The following is a 9,043-nucleotide window of genomic DNA, read 5'->3' on the forward strand; positions in this document are numbered from 1 at the left end:
TGCTTCACACGGCTCCGGGGGGTGAATAAAGGCCTTCTGTAGTGAATCCATGCGATTTTGTAAGAAAAATATCCATATTTCAAATATAATAAACACTTTTATACCACTTCCGCCAACTGTCATATGCGGAAGCAGTTCCGGCGGATGACGTAGCACGCCGGCATTGCGTGATAAGTGACAAACGCAGAAAGACAACAAAACAAAATGCCGGTCACGAATTAGAAGTACAAACCGAAGATTTGCAAAGAAAAATATCGGAGGATTTCGATATAAGCGAGGATTTCGATATAAGACAAGAGGAGACTGGTTTTCCTTTGCTTAAGTAATGAAACTTTGCTTCCTTTGCTCCTCTAAACAAACTCAAACTCGCACGCTGCACATACGTCATATGCCTTCCGCCGGATCGCATTCTGCGTATGACAGATAATGGAAGTGAGAGAAAAGTGTTTATTACGTTTGAAATATGGATATTTTTCTTACAAAAAAACGCATGGATTCACTACAGAAGGCCTTTATTCACCCCCTGGAGCCGTGGAAATGTGCTATATAAATAAACTTGCCTTGCCTTGCCTTGCTGACCACAATGATAGAGCTTGGAAGAGCCAGGACAATTTATAATATAATTCTGAGTGGATTAGTCTGAAAGAAGAAAGTCATATACACCTAGGATGCTTCGAGGGTGAGTAAAACACAAGCCAAGTTTCATTTTTGGGTGAACTAACCCTTTAATCTGGGATGTTCCCATGACAACCCATCACGGTGTCCGTCAGCTGATTCGCTGACATACACCGGCATAAAAAAAATATACATTTTATATTTTTAAAAGTTTTATATATATTAGTTTTCATATATTACATAGCATATTTAAAAAAAAACTTTTTAAAATATAAAATGTATGTTTATTTGCAACAGTTATGCTAATAACAATAAAAAGACATATGTGCCAAATGCATAAATGTAAATGTGATTTTTGTAAATCCTATTTTTTGTGTGTCACAAATGCTCTACTATAATATAAATGCATTCATATGTTTCATACAATTTCTATTTGGGGCTTTAAATAGTTAGTTCACCCAAACATATAAATTCAGTCATTATTTACTCGCCTCCATGCTGTTCAATCCTTGTGGGGGTGGGAGGTTTCTGAATACCAAAGGTGATGGTCAAGTTTGTCCTGCTGGTTTCTGTTCATACAATATCAGTCAATGGAGCCTGACTTTCAGAAGCTTCATGACATTATTTGATGATGCTTTTGAAGCTTCTGAAACTCAGGCTCCATTGACTGATGTTGTATGAACAGAAACCAGCAGAACAAACTTGACCAAAATCACATCCTCATCACAGCAGTCTGCAGACATTTCACATTTCAGAAAGATGCACAAACACAATACAAAAACAGTTATTTTAACAGCACAATGTCATTTGATTTCTGATTTCTGTATTAGAAGTAACAAAATGATCTTACTTTAGATTTTTATTTGAGGTTTTCCCTTGTCTTGTCACCTTGTCTTGCAGGTGCTGCTCCACCACAAAAGTTATGCATCAAATGCACAGAAATCAAGAATCAGAAAAGTGCTGTAATAGCTCTGTTTGAAATTACAATAATTAAAATAAACTACAACTTTTTAAAAAGATGTTTTATTCATTTCAGTAGTGTACTCACTGAAAGCCTTTGATGGCAGCATTCCTTCATCAGTCACTCTGCACCGGATAAACACACCTGTCCCTGTAACATCCAGACAAGATTTAAGTGACCTCTGTGATTTATCTGCTCAATACTGCATTTACATGTTGAGGTAGTTGCTGATGTGTCAACTCACTTTATACCCAACACAAATGTTCCTCAATTTATCAACAGTACTAATGGACAAATAAAACAGATAACGTATGTTTAGTTACTCTATGTAGATTTGTTTATTTACATTACTTACATTAATCTAATGTAAGCAGTGTTGACAACAGTGAATTCTACTATAATAGCAAACATACATCTCTCACTCAGATGTCTGTTTCATGTTGTGATGTGCACATCTGCAATTCTTAGAACATTTTCCTATCACAAATCAAACATCAACATGTAGTAATCGTCTTTAAGATGTATATGGTTTATGTAAATTAACTTTGGAGATGTACGTGTGCTTACTTGAGCTCCCCTGTTCGCTATAGTTACATCATAAAATGTGTTTTTACAGAAAAATCAACAATATACTGTAACATTACTGTCTAGCGCCTTACACCTTCAGCAATTGAACAGTTTACTCTACAGTAGCTCAACAAATGTTTAACACAAGTACTGGTGTTTTTGATTTATAATACTCACATTTGTAAAGAACCACGTCGCTGTTCTCCATCACATTCGATGATGACGTATCCTCTCCTGTGGGCTTCTGGGATAGAAAAGTATCCCTCGATCGGCACTTCGGAGTCTGGGCGGGACGCAGAAGGACATCCGGGGATTTCTCGCCTACTGTTTTATGAATACTGTGGTTTCGGACATACTACTCTTCTCATGTACCCATTTCGCCTACTATATAGTTAGGTAAGTAGGCATATTCGAACGATACTTAAGTATACATACGTCCGAATCTCGCAAGAAATAGTGCTCCATCCAGGTAAATCTCGCCTACTCTTTTGTGGATATTGGGATTTCATGCATACTTTTGCTTCACCTACTGCTTTTTGCCTACTAAATAATATGGAAGTATGCAGTTTCGAATGCAGCCTCTGAATTTGACAGCCCTGATTTTTCTTTGCTATTGCATTTGTTGAGCTTGTAGTCCACTGTCGTGCAGAGTTTCGCTTCAATCCTAATCAATCTCACCTGAACAAGGTCATCAGAGTCTTCAGGATCACTCGAAAGCTACAGGCAGATGAGTGATCCGACACAACTATAATTATTCAATAAATGTTTTCATTTCTCCTGCCTCTGCCTCTTGGCTGTTTACATCAACATATGAGAACTGATGTTTATTCAGACGCAATCTTTCCATTTGCAATGAAATGATTTTTGCAAAATTCACTGAAATGTCTTTGTATTATAAATAAATAAATACACCTTAGTTTCAGGAACAGTAACGCTCCGGTTACTCACGTGACCTCGGTTCGCTGAGATAAGGGAATGAGCATTGCGTCTTCTTGACGACTGTATGGGGAAACTCCTGTTTACTCTGTTAATGAAGCCTATTTGTTGACGTTTGTGTAGTTGCACAAACCAATGGCACTCAAGCCCGCCATCAGAATCAACGACTGAAGCGACAGCCCTGCTTGACATAACCCTCCCCACCCAAGGGGGAAAATGGGTAGATATAAAGCAGATAAGATCCACGCTTGCAGGGCAGGGACGTCCAAATTGTAAAATCTAATGAAGGTAGACGACAACAACCAGCTGGTGGCCGCACAAATCTCCCCAATAGAGATTCCACTGGACCAGGCCCAGGAGGAGGCCATTCCACTGGTGGAGTGGGCCTTCACACCTACAGGGCATTTAGCATATAGTCTTTGCTTTGTGACCAGCAGCCCTTTAGAGCGGCCTCCAAAGCACACAAAGAGCTGCTCTGTTTGTCTAAATGACTTAGAGCGCTCAATATAAACTCGAAGGTGCCCAGACAGGGCACAACAAGTTGGGACCCAGTTCGCCGTCCGTCTTTTGGAGGGCTGACAGGGAAATAACCTGGGCTCTGAGCGGAGTTGAGAGCACCTTAGGTACATAACCACTGTGCGGTTGGAGAACGACTTTGCAGTCGTTGGGTCCAAACTCAAGACAGGAAGCGCTGACAGACAGGGCTTGCAAGTCACCTATCTGCTTGACCGATGCTAGGACCAAGAGCAGAGCGGTTTTGGGCGTCATCATGACCCTTAAGCTGGCTGTTTGAAGCGGCTCAAAGGAGGCCCTTTGAGGGCCCTCAGGACTAAAGACCCTTTTAGGGCCAACGTCACAATTACATCACAGCGCTAGCTGGAGGCAAAACAAAGGGAAAACTGGAGGCGGCCAATTCAAACCAGCACAGATTCGGCTACATAAGGAGCTTAAAATATCATCTTGTTTTGATGTTGGTTGCCAGAATCGATGTAGTAGAGGCTCCTATTTGAAATTTTAATGCATACCTGCTGCCACGGCCAGACAAAAAACCGACGACAGCTGTGGTTAATCAAGATAAAATGAGCAGACTGGACAGAAACGATCATCAAAAATGCTCACATTTGCAGCGCACACTTCTTATCAGAAAAGGTTAAATAAAGTATTGTTTTTTGTTGTTATGGGAGCGTCAGATTTCAGATTAGATCAAATCAGATTTTCCCGTCATTGTTAAAAAACAAGCTAACAAACTTCATAGCTAGTGTTAGTGAAGCGGTCAGGGGAATCTTTCTGCCTCCACCTAAGCTCCACCCACAGAAAAACGTCACAATGTTTACTAACAGAAAAAGGTCTATAGATAAGTCCCATGCTGGCACAGTCCTAGGGCGAGAAGGATTCAACCACCAAGCACCTTTCAGGAACTTAAAGGGATAGTTTTCCCAAAAATTAAAATTACCCCATGATTTACTCACCTTCAAGCCATCTTAGGTGTATATGACATTCTTCTTTCAGACTAATACAATCGGAGTTATATTAAATAATGTCCAGGTTTATCCATGCTTTATAATGGGAGTGGATGGTAGCCCAAAATTTGAAGTCCAAAAAATTGCACCCATCCATTATAAAAGTCCACATGGCTCCGGGGGGTTAATAGAGGCCTTCTGAAGCGACGCGATGCGTTTGTGTAAGAAAAATATCCATATTTACAACTTTATAAACCTTAATCTCTAACTTCCGCTAACTGCACGTTCACGAGAGAGAGGCGTCCAGCGGATGACGTAGGATGTAGGCGTAGCATAAGCTCCGGTGAGAATATGCTAGTCTCGCGAGAAACAAGTTTTGTTTACAGCAAAGGAAAACCAGTGTCCTCTTGGCTTATATCGAAATCCTCTGACATTTTTCTTTATAAATCCCTGTTTGTACTACTAATTCTTGACCGGTGTTTTGTTTTGCTCTCTCCTCTGCGTTTCCACGTTCGTCACTTCCGCGTTCGTCACTGCGTTTGCCTACATGCTACGTCATCCGCTGGACGCCTCTCTTTCGTGAACATGCGTACGACAGTCAGCGGAAGCTAGATATTTAGATTTATAAAGTTGTAAATATGGATATTTTTCTTACACAAACGCATCGCGTCACTTCAGAAGGCCTTTATTAACCACCCGGAGCTGTGTGGACTTCTTTTATAATGGATTGGTTCAATTTTTTGGACTTCAAATTTTGGGCTACCATCCACTCCCATTATAAAGCATCTGATTATAATGACTTATATTGTCTTTTTACGCATTGCGTTGCGTATCACGCTGCGTAAACATAAAACCATTTGTCTGCATTTGTGATCGGAGAAACGACAAACAACAAGCGCTACTCTACACTGCCCAAAACTCGCTTTTGAATCATCAGTGGCAAATTCTTTAAATATGAAAACATACTTACAGACTGTGAGTCAGAACAGCCGGCATTGTAGGTTCAGGAAACAGTCCTCCGTTAAATGCGTTGCACACACACAAATATTTGATTTGAACTGTTCTGGAACCGTGTTGTAAATACAACGTAACCACTGACTTCTAGTTGTGTCCTCTTTTGGAAGGCCAAACAAAGTAGTTTCGCTTTCACAACGAAACACACAGCGTCTCCACGATATGGTGGCGGCAGCAGCAACAATACTACAGTGAGAACCAAAGTTACTCCTTTGTTTGCGTGAACATTTGGGCGGCATTATGCAAATTTTCCCACAGTGATATAGACATGTGGGGGCGTGTTTAAACGAGGCGTTTTAGGAGGGCGTGGTCGAGTCTTAACTTTTATAAAGACTTTAGTCTTTGCAACTTTAGAGATCTTATCTATTCACGAACAGTAACACTCCAAAGAGAAAGGAAAACTTGAAATCGCATCATATGACCCCTTGAGGCCGAAACTGTATAAGGACAAACGCTTAGCTAGGCCACTGTAGCTAGCACAGGTAACGCTGTCACGGGAGGAATCTTCTGCTGCCTGACTGAAATGATTGTAGAGGGCAGGATAATTTTCCATACAGCTTCGACAGATCTAAAACTCGACGCAACCCATCTGTTGTCCAAGACCCGACCAATTCTGCACAACTGAATGTATAATTCATCAGCACATTTTTTAAGCTCAATTCTGTTTTTGTTTGATGTGCTGTACAATGTGTATAGTTTATCCATGAAAATCCTAAAGTGATTTATTTCCCCTAATTCTTTAATTTCATCAAAATTCTTGCAGTAGTTTTCACTTCATCGGACAGGTTATTTATTATTGTTTTTTGTAATGAGTCTTCTTTTGCCTTTTCGAGAATGCTGCAATGTGTGCCTTCGTCTGAGAGTGTTCAAAAACCTTTTTCCTAAATGCCCTCTGTTGTTTTTTAAGATCTGTGGCTGATGACGTTACAGAGCATGTCACCCACTCTTTGGCCAGTTTCCTCCCCACCGATTTTTCAGTACCCAGGCTTCCAACCTTTTTGCAAAAGGTGCAGCCCAGATGCGACCCCTCCATAACAAGCCAAGGATATAATGTCTTTTTTGTTTTAAACTCTGCTTCAGTCCATATTGCCCCCGTTTCTCCATCTTCGGTGCTTGTTTTCTCACCTCCACATGCTTCTTCCCCCGGCCCGCCAGAACTCTCCGCAGTTGTCGACTTACTCCGTTCATCGCAGGTTGTTTCGTCTTCCTTTGTGTTAACATCATCAGCCGGTGAACTTGAACCTTTGCTATCGGTATCTATAATAATTCTGGCCTGTTTGGTTTTAGACGATGGGCCCTCTCTAAAATAATCTCGTAAATTAAGCTGTCTTTTCGCCATTGTTCCACATTTCCAATTAAGCACTGAAGCCTCCCCTCCCCCTCACACACAGACACGTGCAAATCAGCATCCTCCAGTCACAGAAGTTTATTACCGTGGAACTAAAACCTCTGAATCCTGACATGGATAATACTCGCATACTGTCAATCCTGACATGGATAATCCGGATCCGGATCCTGCTTGCTCCGGCACGAATTAAGCCCTGGAAACGCCCCCTAAAGGACTGTGTAATTTTTTTCTATGAAATAAAACTTAAATGCATCCGGAAAGTTATCATAGTTTTAGTGACAATGACATAAATGGTAAACCAAGTATGAAAAATGTCAATTTTTTTCATGTTATTAGGTTTTTCACAAAAATTATTATTATTTTTTAAATGGTAAAAAAATTAAGGGGGTCTGACAAAGTAATTTGCTTTATACATTTACAGCAGAATCAGAGAATGCACAGTTTTAGCTTAAAATAAAAAATTATATAATCAATAATTATGAATTACAAAATACTAATAGCCTCTTTGAAACATATTGTTAGCTGATGCTAACTGGCCAGCTAACTAGCTGCCTGATTCTAACTTGAGGTCTTTTCAAATATAAAGTCCAAATATTTTTATTCAATCAACTAGTTAGAATACATTTGATGGACAACAAAAGATTTGATGTTCAGAACAGAACTATGGTAATTAAGCCATGTTCCCTGGGGGCGTTTTATCCACAGAAAAATTATATCATTCTGAAAATGTAATTCTATTTTTCTTAAATAACATGTGCTCCCTATCTACAGGCCTTACTATTCTCATATCATAACTGTGATGTCCTACAAAACAACAAGCTTTAAAATCTTGCTGCTGAAAATGAAATGATTTACAGTGAAACCTGTTTTCTCTTAGGTGCATCACCAGTGTAAGTGACCACTTCTACATCACTCCTGTCAATGTAGGCCACTCCTAGTTACAATACAAATGTATCTTGACTTTATCTAGTGGATATTTGGGGGGCGTTTTCCCCACTCTACCCTATATTAAAATAGCCATTTTCAGTCTGTACTCCAGATGAACTCTGTTTTGTCTTGTTTGATCTGCACACTCCGTGATTAATCAGCACGAGAGACTGGAGCAGTGATGGTGAGACGTGATTATGTAATGTTTGCGTCATCAAAGAGGACGTGTTTACTAGCGCCACCGAGCTGACAGCGCAGAGAGGACGTGTTTACTAGCGCCACCGAGCTGACAGCGCCGAGAGGACGTGTTTACTAGTGCCACCGAACTGACAGCGCAGAGAGGATGTGTTTACTAGCGCCACCGAGCTGACAGCGCAGAGAGGATGTGTTTACTAGCGCCACCGAGCTGACAGCGCAGAGAGGACGTGTTTACTAGCGCCACCGAACTGACAGCGCAGAGAGAACGTGTTTACTAGCGCCACCGAGCTGACAGCGCAGAGAGGACGTGTTTACTAGCGCCACCGAACTGACAGCGCAGAGAGGACGTGTTTACTAGCGCCACATGGTTTCGTTCATCAAGGCATATTTCAAGTAAATTTTACATTTAAGGATATTTGTGTAACTGTAGCATATGATTACACTTGAGAAAAGAGTAAAATGTACTGATACTTTTGTCAGGACATAAATTTCCATGGAAATACAGAAATTAACAATGGTTTTACTATAGTAAAAGTGCAGTAACCATGGATTGATTGTCATTTTTTTTAACAATTTTTCAAAGTACAACAGTTTACATGTAGTAGAAAGGTTAGCAAAAGAAATGTAATAACTCTTCATTATGTTATGTGCAGGAAAAAAACACGAACTTCTGCGGAGAGTAATGTTCACGCTGCGCTGCTGTAACTGATCCGCGCCACGCTGTCAGCTCGGTGGCGCTAGTAAACACGTCCTCTCTGCGCTGTCAGCTCGGTGGCGCTAGTAAACACGTCTTCTCTGCGCTGTCAGCTCGGTGGCGCTAGTAAACACGTCTTCTCTGCGCTGTCAGCTCGGTGGCGCTAGTAAACACGTCTTCTCTGCGCTGTCAGCTCGGTGGCGCTAGTAAACACGTCTTCTCTGCGCTGTCAGCTCGGTGGCGCTAGTAAACACGTCCTCGCTGCGCTGTCGAGTCGGTCGCGCAGCTCGGTCCATTGAGCCGCGCCGATGACAGGGCAGCGC

Source organism: Sinocyclocheilus anshuiensis, unplaced genomic scaffold (assembly GCF_001515605.1).
Source record: "Sinocyclocheilus anshuiensis isolate Anshui unplaced genomic scaffold, SAMN03320099.WGS_v1.1 scaffold2982, whole genome shotgun sequence".
In the NCBI taxonomy this organism is placed as follows: domain Eukaryota; kingdom Metazoa; phylum Chordata; class Actinopteri; order Cypriniformes; family Cyprinidae; genus Sinocyclocheilus; species Sinocyclocheilus anshuiensis.